Below are 14,701 nucleotides of genomic sequence, written 5' to 3'. Positions count from 1 at the left end.
GAAAAGCCCTTCCTTTGCTGGCCCTGGGAATGATCATTCTCTGCCATGCCCGGAGTTTCTTGCCTTGTCATGTCAGAACACTGAAAAGCACCACGGACCAAGCTTTCACCTGTGTCAAGCTAATCATCGTGACAGTTTCGACATTTTCACAAGACCACTCGTATTCATTCTCATTACCTAGCCTTCTTTCCCTTTTCTGCTCATTTCTTTATTAAGCCAAAATTGGATGCTGAATTCCCTTTGCATCCACATCGCTCTCTTCAAACAAATCTGGTTTTCCTCTCGTTGGCACTGTTTCCTTTTCTCTTCAGAATTTCCTTCTTAAGTATCTCCCATCGCTCCTGAGCAGAATTCCCCTAAAAGATTTTTCTCCGTGGGATCCTACCTATCCTATGTTTCCTCTGAATCCTTTGAAATCTACTTTCCCGTAATCTAGAACACATGTCAAACTAGATCCAGTAATAATCAAATCACTTTTGTTTTTCCCTCTATTGACCATCTCCCAAATACCTTCCCCTACTCTTCTTCTGCTTTGGTTCCTAGATTTCCTTATGTGAGTATGCTTTCTTTTTATAAAAGATGATTAAATTTTTAAAAATTAAAAATAAAGTTGAATTTAAATATATAATGCATGAAATTATATATAAATATATTTAAATTCTATTTTATATTCAGTTCCAAATTCTCTCCCGCCTCCCACCCATTCCCCCATCCAGTGACAAAGACAAGAAATATAAAACCCATTACAAATATGAAATCACGCAAAACAAATTTCCACATTACAGAAGAAAAAGAATGAGAAAATAATATACTTCTATCTAAACTCTGAGTCCATCAGTTCTCTGTTTGGAAGTGAAGAGTATTTTTCATCATAAGTTCTTTGGAATTGTGGTAGGGCTTTGTGTTAATCAGAGTTACTAAGTCTTTCATAGTTATATTTACAATGCCATAGGTGAGTGGCTCTCACCCGTGACTTCAAGAAGCTGCAGCGTGCCCAGCAGCCACACATTGGCAAAATCACCTCCCAGATGGACTAAATCAGGTTGAGAGTAACTGACAGGTCAGTGAATTAGAGGGTTGTCTACCCCAAGAATGTGAAGACTTCCTTGGGAATGGGCAGATTCAATGGCCATGAAGATGGCTGAAGCAGGTGCTGTGGAGCACTTCAGAGCTGGGTCAGACATCAAAGACACCAAGGTCATCCACCGCATCCTGGGCTATCACCAGTTATCTTGATTCTGTCCTGCCACTGGACTGTGATGACTCTGGAAGAGACAGTGAGACTGAGGACTTTGCCCAATTCTGCTTCACTTAAATCAGTTCGCAGTCAGGTTAAGACATGAACCTGTGATGTCATTGTCCTCTTCAAAAAATGAAGGACAAACAAAAATATTTACAACATTGTTCTGACTGTGTAAATTGTTCTCCTCATTCTGCTCACCTCACTTTGCATCAGGTCGTATAAGTCTTGCCAGGTTTTTTGGAAATATGTCTTACAGCATAATAGGGTTCTATCACAATTCATATATCATAACTTGCTTAGCTATTCCCTAGTTAGTGGACATCCCCTCTGCTTTCAATTCTTTGCCCTGACAAAAAGAGCTACTATAAATATATATATATATATATATTTATACATGGGTCCTTTCCCTCTTTTCTTTTTTTTGTTGATGCAGTCAGGGTTAAGTGACTTGCCCAGGGTCACACAGCTAGTGAGTCTCATGTGTCTGAGGTCAGATTTGAATGCAGGTCCTCCTGATTCCAGGACCAGTGCTCTATCCACTGCACCACCTAACTGCCCTTCCTTGTCTTCTTTTCTTTGACCTTTTGGGGGGTATTAACTTAGTAGTGGTATTGGTGAGTTAAAGGGTATGCATTGTTTACTAACTTTTAAGCATTTTTCCAAATTGTTCTCTAGAGTGGTTGAACCAGTTCACATCTCTACCAACAGTGCATAGTATGCCTATTTTCCCACATCTCCAGCATTTGCCATTTTCCTTTTTTGTCATGTTAGACGATTTAATAGGTATGAGGTAATACCTCAGAGATGTTCTAATTTACATTTCTCTAATAGTATTTCAGAGAGAGCATTTTTTTTTAAATATGACTATTGGTAACTTTGATTTCTTCTTCTGAAAACTGCCTGTTCACCTATCAATTGGAGGATGGCTCCTATTCTTAGAAATGTGGCTCAGTTTCCTGTATACTCGAGAAATGACACCTTTATCACAGAGACTTGCTGCAAAGTTTCTTGCTTTTCTTTTAATGTTAACTGCATTAACAAAATCTTTTTAATTTAATATAAAAATTATCCATTTTACTTCCCAAGACCTTCTCTTTGTCTTGTTCCGTCATGAACTCTTCCCCTCTCCCTAGGTCTGACAAATAATTTCTACCATGCTTCATTAATTTGCTTATGAAATCACCCTTTATGTCTAAATCATGTACTCATTTTGAGCTTATCTTTGTATGTGGTATGAGAAGCTGGTCTATGCCGAGTTTCTGCTAGACTTCTTTCCAGCTTTCCTAATTGTTTTTGTCAAATAGTGAATCCTAGCCCCAGCAGCTGAGATCCTTGCGTTTATCAAACACTAACTTACTGTACACATTTGCTTCTGTAAATTATGTACCTAATCTCTTCCATTGATCAACCACTTCTTATCCAGTACCAAGTTGTTGTTATGATTACGGCTTTGTAGTGTAGTTTGATATCTGGTCTTGCTAGGCCCCTTTCTTTGCATTTTTTTCATTGATTCCCTTGATATTCTTGACCTTTTATTCCTGCAAATGAATTTTTTCCTAGAGCTATAATATAATGAATTTTTTCCTAGAGCTATAATTCATTGGAGCTTTGATTGATATGGCACTGAATAAATATATTTATTGAGGTAGTATTGTCATTTGTATTATGTTGTCTTGGCCTACCCATGAGCAATTAATATTTCTGCAGGTTTTTAAGATTTGTCTTTATTTGTGTGAGGACGGTTTTGTGATTGTGTTCAAATAATTCCTGTGTGTTTCTTGGCAGATAGACTCCTAAATATACAGTGTATTGTCATTTTAAATGAAATTTATCTTTTTCTTCTTGCTGAATTTTTATTGGTAATATACAGAAATGCTAATGATTTATGTGGATTTATTTTATATGCTGCAACTTTGCTGAAATTGTTAATTATTTCAGCTTGATTTTTTAGTTAACTCTCTAGAGTTCTCTAATTAAGCCATCGTATCTCTCTCAAATTTTCTCATTGTCTGTGCTTATTCCATCAATTTATTTTTCTTGTCTTATTGCTGTAGCTAGCATTTCTAGTATAACATTCAATAATAATGATGATAATGGACATCCTTGCTTCACCTTGATCTTACTGGAAAGGCTTCTAGCTTATCTCCACTACAGATAATGCTTGCTCTTTGTTTTAGATACTACTTAGCATTTTAAGAAAAGTTCCAGGGGCAGCTAGTTGGCACAGTGGGTAGAGCACTGGCCCTGGATTTGGGAGGACCTGAGTTCAAATCTGGCCTTAGACACCTAATACTTATTAGCTGTGTGACCCTGGGTAAGTTATTTAACCCCAATTGCCTAAAAAGAAAAAAAAATTAGAAAAGAAAAGTTCCATTTATTCCCATGCTTTCTAGGGTTTTTAACCAGAATGGATGTTATAGTTTGTCAAAACTTGTTCTTCATCTGTTGGAATAATTATATGCTTTTTGTTGTTTTTGTTATTGATATGGTTAATTATGCTCATAATTTTTCTAATATTGAATGAGCCTTATATACCTGATATAATCCAGCTTTGTCAAAGTGTATCATTTTTGCGATATATTGTTGAGCTCTCCTTGCTAATATTTTAAATTTTTGCATTAATATTCATTAGGGAATTTGGTCTGTAGTTTTCTTTCTCTGTTTTTGCTCTCTGTGATTTAGGATCAAAACCATATTTGTGTCAGAAGAGATTTGGTAGGGCTTCTTCTTTATCATTTTTTCAAATAATATCTATTGAAAATAAATGTTCTTTAAATGTATGGTAGAATTCACTTGTAAATCCATCTTGTACTTTTTTTTTTCTTTTCCCCTTATGGACCTTATTTATGGCTTGTTCAATTTATTTAATTGTTTTATTTCTTCTGTTAATCTGGGCAATTTATATTTTTGTTAATAGTCATCCATTTCATTTAGATTGTCAATTTTGGCATACATTTGAGCAAAATAGCTCCTAATAATTGCTTTTATTTCATCTTAACTGGTTGTGAATTCACCCTTTACATTTTTGACACTGGTGATTTTGTTTTCTTCTTTCTTCTTTAAATCATTTATTTTACCTCTGTTTACTTTGGTTTCCTCATCTATAAAATGGAGATTCTAATAGCACCTTCCTCTCCGGTTGCTTGAGGACCAAATGAAATGATAATTGCAAAGTGTAAATTTGTTCTTTGACCAACTTATTCTTTAGGATTAGGTTACATGGCTTCAAATTAATTTTTAATCTGTACTTCCAAAGTCCTTTATTGAATGTAATTTTTATTGCATTATAGTCAGAAAAAAATGCATTTAATAGAACTGTGTTTCTCCATTTGTTTGTGAGGTTTTTATACTAATTCATGATCAGTTTTTGTGAAAATGCCATGCACAGCAGAAAAATAGGTATACTCCTTTCTAGCATATCATATCTAATCCATTATAGCTTTATCCACTGCATCACCTAGCTGCCCTCTCCCATTAGTTCTAATTCTTCTTTACATCATGACTAATGTGAAACTATATTTAATATGAATGTATAAGTAGAACCTGTATCAGATTGTACACCATCTTTGGGAGAGGGGAGGAGAGGGAAGGGGAGAAAGTTAAAAACTCAGAATCTTATGAAAGTGAACGTTGAAAACTAAAAATAAATTAATTTATTTTTTTAAAAACCAGTCCCAGGTTTTCTGAAACCATTCTCGTAATCATTTATTACAATACAACAGTATTCCTTAACATCTATATGCTGTAACTTGTCTAGCCATTTCCCAGTTGATAAGCAGCCACTCAAATTCCCATTCTTTGCCACCTCAAAAAAAAAAAGCTCTATTTTTGTACAGCCTTAGTTTCTTCTACTTAGAAATAATCCCTCCCTTAATCGACACTCCCTCCAATTCCCCTTTTGTCCCCTTTTGCTTTTTCCCGGTTGAGTGACAGGTATTTCTCTATCCCACTCTGTGTGTGCATTCTTCCCTCCACTGACCAGTTCATTTGAGAGGGTTTGACGTATCAGCTCATCGTCACAAACTGCTCCTCCTTGTTAGTAGAATTTGCTTGCCCACTACTGATTATGGGAAATAATCTGCTTGTGAAATCATTTTCCCTTCATTTCCTTTCCCTTCCCCCCCCCTTCAGTCCAGTAACACTCATTTCCTTGCTATTCCATGAACAAGACGCTCTATCTCTTGGCTCTGGGCATTTTCTCTGCCTATCCCCATGCCTGGAATGCTCTGTTCCCTCATCTGTCTTTGCCCGCTGCCTTCCCTGGCTTCCTTTAAGTCCCAACTAAAATCCCATCTTCTACAGGAACCCTTTCCCAACTCTTCTTAATTTTTAGTGCCTTCCCTCTCTTATTTATCCTGTATATAGTTTGCACAAATTTGTCTGCTTCTTTTATCCGCCATTAGATTGTGAGCTCCTTGAGGATGGGGACAATCTTTTGCCTGTTTTTATATTACCAGAATTTAGCACAGTCACTGGCATGTAGAAGGCTCTTAGTAAGTGTTTACTGACCTACTGACTGAAGAGTACGTCTGGATAAGGTTGAATGTTATACTTATCCCTCTTTTCTTCTGAATAAAAATTTTCTTGCCCATCTCAACATGGCCCATTGTGAATTTGGCTTGGCCCTATGCTCTATGAGCTCTCCCGGTCTAAGACCTGCTCCCTTTGCCTCCTTAAGCAGCCTGATTCCATCCCCAACATGTCTGTGCTAGACTTGGTGCAGACACATAAGCTTTAGACCTATTGCAGCTCAGTACTCCTGAGCTCAAGTGATCCATTAGCCCTAGTCTCCTTTAGTAGCAGGGCTTACAAACATGTGTCATCATAACAATTGAGATCTTAAAACAGATGGTTAGAGGTTAGAACTGAAACTCATGCTTTTTCTACTGTAAATCTTCTCATAGTTCGTAGAGGCACAGCTTTTAACTTGTAGATTCTCAGAGATGAGTTGGGTTTTTTTTAATGGTTAAAACCATTGGTTTTAAACCATCTGTAGACTCCATCTACATGGCAACCTGATCTCCACCACCAACTTTCCCCCTTCCCCTACCTGCCATCCGCCCACACACAATTTCTGATTTAATTTCCTCCAACCACACTTTTTCTAATACCCTCCACTATCACTATCACAAAAGATAAGACTTTATGAAATTTGATGATTTTGTTTTTAAAAATATTCTATTTTTAAAGGATATCATAATACCCCCCATTTTTACAAGAAAAAATGACAAATACCCTTCGTGATTTTTGAAATAATCTTAGATGGGTCACTATCACGCCCATCTGAAACTCTTTAACCATATTCTCCCTCTAACAGGATGTAGTACCTGTCGCCTTAGAAATTTAGGTTTTTCAACATAATTATAGTAATATAGACATTTGAATTAATCTTATAAAGAGACAACTTTATCATCATAGTCAATTCTTCTGTTCTTCCTTCATTCTTGAAGAGGACCAGTGATATCAGAAGGGTGATGTCTTGACTTGCAGGTGAATTGGATTTAAGTGAGGCGGGGCTGTGCAAAGTCACCAGCCTCACTCTCACTAACCCTCCAGAGTTGTCAGAGTCCAGTGACAAGACATAGGTCAAGATAATGGCCTGGGGTGCAGTGGGAGACCTTGGCCTTTTTAAGCTAAGGTCTTTCCCAAATCTCAGTTTATCTAAGGCAAGGCCCATTCAGTAATTAAAGGCTAGGTAAGAATTGAGACAAAAGATAGCCAAGTTTGCTTGCATAAAGAGTCAGTCTAGGAATGGAAGACCCTCAGAGTTTCTGGCCAGAAGAGAAACAATTGCTATTTACACTCACTCCGAGCCATCGAAACCCAAACCGTGAGCAAGTGAGGCCTGGGCTGGGGCCTATTATTGAGCAATCAGTGAAGGCCAGAATGAACTGGGTTTGAAGGCATAGTCAAGTACCTTTTGAAAGACACAGACAAGAGGAAAGGATGAGAAAAGGCTTCACCAACGAGGTGATCCTTTGCTCAAGACTTAAAGAAGGTAAGTCCTGTAAAAGCTACAGGTAAAGATGGCTTGTAGTCAGTTAGGGAATAACCTTTGGAAACTCTTCATTTTACAGATGATAACAATGAAGCTGAAAAAACGATACCAACAGCCAAGATACTAGGAGCCAAGCAAAGTCTCCTGCTCCTTGGATTGATATTCTTTTCACCACACCATGAATCTGATCTCCAAAACTGATTTTGGAAAGCAAATCCAAACATTTAAACTTTACTTTTTCCTCTTAACAGTTTGGAAATGTTCTTACTTGTGATGGACAGCTGTGACATTTCAAAAAAAAATTTAAATAAGATTTAGATATTGGATATAAGGATCAGGCAACCTGGGTTCGAAGCACATCCCTGCTACTTAACAATCGTGTTATGGTTGCAAGGTGGTGCAGTGAGTAGAGAGTTGGGCCTGGAATCTGGAAAACCTGAGTTCAAATCCTGTCTTGAACAGTACCTATGGGTCTCTGGGCAAGTAATTTAACCTGTTTGCCTCATTTTCCTCAACTGTAAAATGGGGATAATAACAGCACCTACCTCTCAGAGTTGTTGTGAAGAACAAAAGTTGTAAAGCACTTAGCACAGTGTCGGGCACACAGAAGCTTATTCCTTTCCCCCCACCCCCATTGTATAACCCTGCCCAAGTGACTGCATCTCTTTTTTGGTGTCTGCATCTCTAAGGTGGAGAGGTTGACTTAAATGATCTCTAATTTCCCTTCCAGTCCTAATATTAAATAAAAAAGGCTTTCTTTCTTTCTTTATTCATTTTTGAGAATTAAAAGTTTATTGGAACAAGGTAGTAAGATGTTGACGTTGACAGGCTGAGTACTGGAGATGAACCAAGGGTTTTTTTTTTTTCAAGTGAAGGTGAGCAATTAAGAGAGAACTCATACTTCACTGCCTCCACTCATTTCAAACAAACTGAAGCAGTCATGAACACAGTTTGTTCAACAGTTTGAATATCTTGCCTCTTAAAGCTCAGCTACAGCTTTAAACGATTAATCTTTCCCTGTATCTACTTACTCACCTGTAGAGATGCTTCATGGAACTTCTTTCCCCAGTATCCATGCTATACCTTCCCTTTCCAGCTAGGAGATCACTACTGGTATGGAAATTGGAAACCCTGCTTATGAGAAAAGAAAAAAGAAAGCTCCAGACAGAACTCGGAATCTAATCCTACCCCCCTTTATCTTCAAGGAAAGGAGGGAACCCTATGAAGGCCCCGGGGTGGTCACAAGGTGCTTCTGAAGGACTCTCTGTATTGGGATCACAGAAAATACGGAATAAAAGCAAGGAGGTATTTTGTCTCAGAAAGAAAATTGCTTTACTTGACCCATTCCATGACAGGTATTGGACTTGTGCTTTAAGGGGAGAATATCTGAATGTGGAAACAGAGGAAAAGGCAGTTGTAGGAGAAGCACCATGTAGGAAACGAAACTGTCTTTTAACCAAAAAAGGATTAGGAATAGCTCTATCTTACAGGGGATCTTCAATATCACTTTACACCAAAATTAAACTCAAGATAAGTTTCCTTACCTAAAAGCTCTGATTTGTCTTCAAAGACTCCCACAGTGAACAGATTCTGAATTACAAGGAAGAGCTATCCTTACCCAGAGCCACAAATTCTTATAGTTCTCCAGCATCACATCCCTGTACAGGTCCCTCTGAGCAGGTCCCAGATGTTCCCCTCTTTCCTTGGTGAAATCCACAGCGACATCTTCAAATGTCATGGATTGTTGAAATGTCAAATATATTCCTGCTCACTCAGGGATAATTCATGATTTGGACCTTGACCAGGAAGCTAAATGGTCCATCGAGTAGAGAGCTGGGACTGGAGTCAGGAAGACCTGAATTCAATTCCAGTCTCCAACACTTACTAATTACATCACATAGGCAAGTCATTTATTTTTTCTGAATCAGTTTCTTCAGCTCTAAAATAGAGATAATAATAGTACCTTTTCCATAGGGTTGTTGTGAGGATCAAATGAAATGATATTTATAAAGTGCTCAGCACAGTCCCTAACGCATAGAAAATACTCAATAAACTCTTACTGTTTCTTCCTCCACCCTCCTAGACTCCAACGTGAAGTTTGCAAGTTATTTAGGGTTTGGTTCCTACTTCATTCAAGACATTTCAAATTCAAATGTGATCCTGGGCAGGTGACCAGAAGCACATAACAAATGGCAGAATCAGGACCATCAGTTTACATTTCACGTAGCTTCTTCTCGAAGGAGACTCTGTAGTATGGCAAAGTTGAGTCCAAAGAAATGACTTTCCTGTTTTTCACTGTGGCCAAGTCACTAAACTTTTCTCTAACTCAGTTTCTGTCTAATATAGAGGAGTTGAACTTTATGAATCCTAACATCCTGTCCAGCTATAAAACTATGATTCTAAGAACTCAATTCAACCAACATTTAATAAGACCTAGTTTATATAAGAAATAGAGCTGCATACATTATGGGATACAAAGAAAAAACTGAAGCAGTCCCTCTTCTCAGAGAACTTCTATTCCAGGGGTGGGGAACCTGTGGCCTCAAGGCCACAAATGTGTCCCCACCCCTGTTCTATTCTGTCAGTGGGAGTGGGGGAAGGAAGATATGTACATAGGTAAAAAACAACAACAAAAACATAACAGTCATTCCAACACAGAATATATGTTTAAAAAAAAAAGAAATCACATGTGGGAGAAAAGGAAAAATGACTAGTGAGCCTGGGGAAGAAATATGACACAGGGCCCAAGTGTGAACTGTTTTGCTTGACTCTGTGTGTGTGTGTGTGTGTGTGTGTGTGTGTGTGTGTGTTTTGTTGTTCTTTAATGAGGGAGAGCTTTAGTGAGGAAGGCAGTCAGTGAGAGGTGACAGTGATATGAAGAAAAGAGCATCCCATCAATTGAGGAATGTCTGAACAAGTTGTGGTATGTGATTATGGTGGAATACTATTGTACTATGAGAAATGATGAGCAGGATGCTCTCAGAGAAACCTGCAAAGACTTGCATGGGCTGATACAAAGTGAAATGTACTGGGTACGAAGTAACAGCAATGTTGTAAGATGGTCAGCTGTGTATGACGGCTCTTCTCAGCAATACCACAATCCAAGACAACTCTGAAAGACTTATGATGAAAAAAGCTATCCATCCCTAGAGAAACAACTGATGGTGTCTGAATACAGATTGAAGCATACCTTTTTTTTAACTTTATTTTTCTTGAGGTTTCTTTTTGTCTATGTTTTCTTTCACAACATGATTATTATGGAAATGTTTTACATGACTGCACATGTATAACCTATATCGAACTGCTTGTCTTCTCAATAGGACAATGGGGGGGGGTGTGGAGAGAGAAAGGGGGAGAATCTAGAGTTCAAACATTTAAAAATGAACATTAAAAATTGTTTTTACACATGACTGGGGAAAAATAAAAATAAAATACTAAAAAAAAAGAGCATTAATAAAACTTTAAAGAAAAACATATGAGTAAGAAAAATACATTAAGTTAATTGCCCAGGTACACCCACTTTTGTCTACCAGATGTTGTCGGTGAGCCACAGGTAAGGTGACAGATCAGGAATGAAGGGTCAGAGGAAGAGGAGACAAGGCAGTTGAGAAGGAATCTAGGAAGCTTTGCTGACAATCCCAGTCTTCAGCAGCCAGGAGAGGCCCCTACCAAAGACTCTCTGGCAGAAGTTAGACAGAGACTTTTTAGGCCTTGAAAATCTAGCAGATTTAGCCTACTTTGCTCAGCCCCACTCTGAAGAGGCCATCCTTTGAAAATTAAAGGGCCCTCGAGGCATAGGAGGGACTGCCTATTCAGGGTGAGGTTAAGCAGAAGTAGGTTCACACGGTCCCTTCTCTAGGCTATAAAGTTATGTTGGCAAGGCAAAAATCTCAAACCCCATTTTACAAGCAAAAGAACTATGTCTCATAAGGGAAGGTGAGCTGCCCAGAATCATGGATCCTGGTTCACAATTTATCTGTTACCCTGTGAAGGCTCTAACCCTCATGCCACTCTTTTCCATAACCCTATCTGCCTGGGATAACTGCTCATTTGTCACCTTTTATCTGACCACAACTTGCAGGGATTCAGACAACCTCACATTCCCTTGCTGGGGGAGGGGTCTCTAACCTTTTCTCTCCACCCAAACCGCCCCAGCCCCATAAGCCTGCTCCTTTCTACTCATTACCATTTCCACATCATGGGTCCACAAACCTTACTCAACCCCATGGCATCCTCAATATCCCCTTACACCAAAATTAAACTGGAATAAGTTTCCTTTCATTATCAGTCAATGGCACGTGCCATCCACAATAAACCACAAATTCTATTCAATGATTTATTAAGTGTCTCCCATGTGGAGAGTACTATACTTACCATGGTAGAAACAAGGATAAAGTTGAAATTCCCTCCTGCAAACATGGAAGGAGCTCACCTCCTGCAGGGTCCCACAGGCACCAAAATAAGTACAGAACAAGGAAAGCTGAGGGGCAGAAGAGCACTCAGTACTCCTTCTAATTCCTGCCCACTCCCAAATCTTTGCCATCATCCATACATGCCCAACCACCTCTCCCTTCCAAAGTGACTTCAGCATATAGCATCTGCTTCACAATTTGCTTATTTTTCATCATTGCTTATTTCATCATCTATGCAAAAAGCCTCAACATCCCTGACTTTTACTCTACAATCTGACATTCAATAGCATGACCACAAGGAAGAACTTTACTAACTACCTCTAAATCCTCAAACTGGTAACCCCATTCCAACGACAACTTCCTTATTTCTTTCTCCCACTCAACAACATCCATGAAATATGCTCCAGATGTATCCCTTCTGATTCCTCCAGAGCGGCGCTCGAGGCTTTGTGGGAAACATTACTTGGGGGCCAGGGGCATTTTCTGTGCATGCCCAGGGTGACACCCAGCTCCTGGGTTGGGGAATCTTGCAGAGCGCCGCGGAGGAATAAGAGGGTGGGCAAGTGTCCACAGGAAGAAGAGTGTAGGGGATGAGGCTTGAGAAAGCTTCCCTGGCCCAGGCTGGGGAGAAGAAGCCCCAGGAGCTACTGGCTCCATCCTGTGCCTCTGCAGACCCCTTCTCCTGCCCTCCGGAAACCCGTCCTCTGTTCGTTCACATCTTTTTGGATGGAGTTCAGATATAAACAATCTCGTGGCAAGTCAACAAATAATTTACTTTTGGGAAAAAAATGTACAAAATGTCTTGCTTCTAACTGGTCAGATCTTATTCCAATTTTGTGATGGAGTCCCGGACATATAGGGCTGCTAGATGATGCAGTGGATAGGGCACTGGGCCTACAGTCAGAAAGACCCAAGTTCAAATTCAGTCTCAGATACTTTCTAGCTGTGTGACCCTGGGCAAGTCATTTAACCCTGTTTGCCTCAGTTTCCTCATTTGTAAAAGGAACTGGAGAAGTAAGTGACAAACTACTCCAGTATCTTTGCCAAGAAAATCCCAAATGGGGTCATGAAGAGTCCCACATGACTGAATAACAAGTGAACATATAGGGAGAAAATCATGTGTAACATCTTTGGTGTCCACCTGCCCCATCGTCCCATTTAGAGAGTGATAAATCAGCGTTCCAATCAAGTACAGGGATATCTTCACACACACACTGTCCCCCAGTTCCCTTCCAAGCAGGTATAGCTATCTTGTGACTGATTACTGTAGGCGGTGATGACTCAGGTCTTTGTACTCAGATTCTGTCAGATGACAAAAAGTCTTTTAATGAATTAATGGGCTGAAACTCCCTGGATGTATTATGTAGATAACACACCCATCAGAGCCCATTTTCTTCTGGGAATCTGAGTCTGGATGAATAGAGTGGTAGGTATGGTGGAATAATATTTAAAATTGACCCTGAGGAGTCATTGTGAGGCTGGAATAACAACCAAGCAGGAGTCCGGAGGTAAAGCAAAAAAGTCTTAATTAGGCTAGCAGGGTAAATACTCCAGTACAAGTATCCAACAGGAGTATAGGTTAGAAACTTTAAAAAATATATATACACCTCTCTCAGGCAGCATTTTGCAGCAGCTAGTAAGAATACTTAAATCGATCAAAATAAAGGTCAGCTTTAACACCAGGTGAATTTCAAGAAGGGGTGGGGAAAGCTTTTCAGATGGAAACCTTTTTAAGAACAATTCAATCTGTCCTAGAACCCATTTTTCTACTTAAGGAATGTAGATAACAGTGTTATCGCCACAGGAGCAGTTTATAATCCTGTAGGTATTGTTATTCCAATAAGGTTTGAATATTAACCCCATTATTGGCTAAAGATTCTATTTAGTCATTCTATGATTCTTTTTGGCTCAGCATACTTTTCTGCCAGGGAATAAACCGCCTGTTCCATACCTGATTTATATTTGTACATTGGCTCCTTCTTTGATGTCCCTCAGTTGGGGCGCCCTAGACTTCAAGTCCATAACCATATCCATAATTAGCAACTCTAGAGTAAAATGGAGAATGAATTGTTGTGGGAAAAGGCAGGCAACTATTGCAATAATCTAGGCAGAAGGTCATGAAAGCCTGCAGGGGAGTGGGGAAAGAGGGCATATTCCCTAGATGTTGCAAAGGTGAAATCAACGGGCCTTGGCAACAGCTTGGATATGGGGAGAAGGGGCCAATGGTGAGAGATAGTAAGGAATCCAGGCTCACTCCTAGGTTGAAATTGCCCTCTATGGTAATAGGAATAGGAATGGGGAGGGGGGAAGAGGGGAAAGGTAGGGGAAAGATAATGAGTTCTACTTTGGACATCTTGCAGTTGGAGATGCCTGAGATGTGAGACTGGATGTCAGCAAAGAGATTAGGCCAGGAAAGGTAAATTTGAGAATCATCCACATAGAGATAAATTAATCCCTAAATTAATTAAATCTGCTCTGGAGGTGTTGAGATCACCAAGTGAAGTGGTAGAGAAGGAGAAGAGAAGAGGACCCAGGACAGAACCCTGAGGGACACGCATGGTTAGAGGGCATGATCTGGATTGAGGAATGGTCAGATAGGTAGGAGGAAAAGCAGGAGAGAGTGATCCTGAAAATCTAGAGAGAAGAAATAATCAAGGAGGAGAGAGTGATCAACAGGGTCCAAGGCTGCATAGAGGTTAAGGAGAATCTGGATTGAGAATTTACCTTTGGATTTGGCAGCCAAGAGGTCATTATCACACTACCTCACCTTCTAGAGCTAAGAGGCCACTAAAACTGCCAGATGCTTGGAGAACAATTGCCATACAAAAATCAACCTCCTTAACTTTTTACTTGTAAAGCTGAATGTTTGTACTCAACTATAAAATTTTACATTTTTCAATATTAAGTTTGATCCTATTACATCCAGACCATTGAGGTTCTTTTGGATCCTGACTTTGTCATTGACTGCATTATCCCTCCCCCTTGGTGATAATGACAAATTTGCTGCAAAAGCCATTTAAGTGTTTATCAGAGTCATTGGTAATGGCG

The sequence above is a fragment of the Vombatus ursinus genome, unplaced genomic scaffold, assembly GCF_900497805.2.
Source record: "Vombatus ursinus unplaced genomic scaffold, bare-nosed wombat genome assembly UNPS02003778.1, whole genome shotgun sequence".
NCBI lineage: Eukaryota > Metazoa > Chordata > Mammalia > Diprotodontia > Vombatidae > Vombatus > Vombatus ursinus.
The sequence above is the reverse complement of the archived record's forward strand: the minus strand, read 5'-3'. Positions refer to the sequence as shown.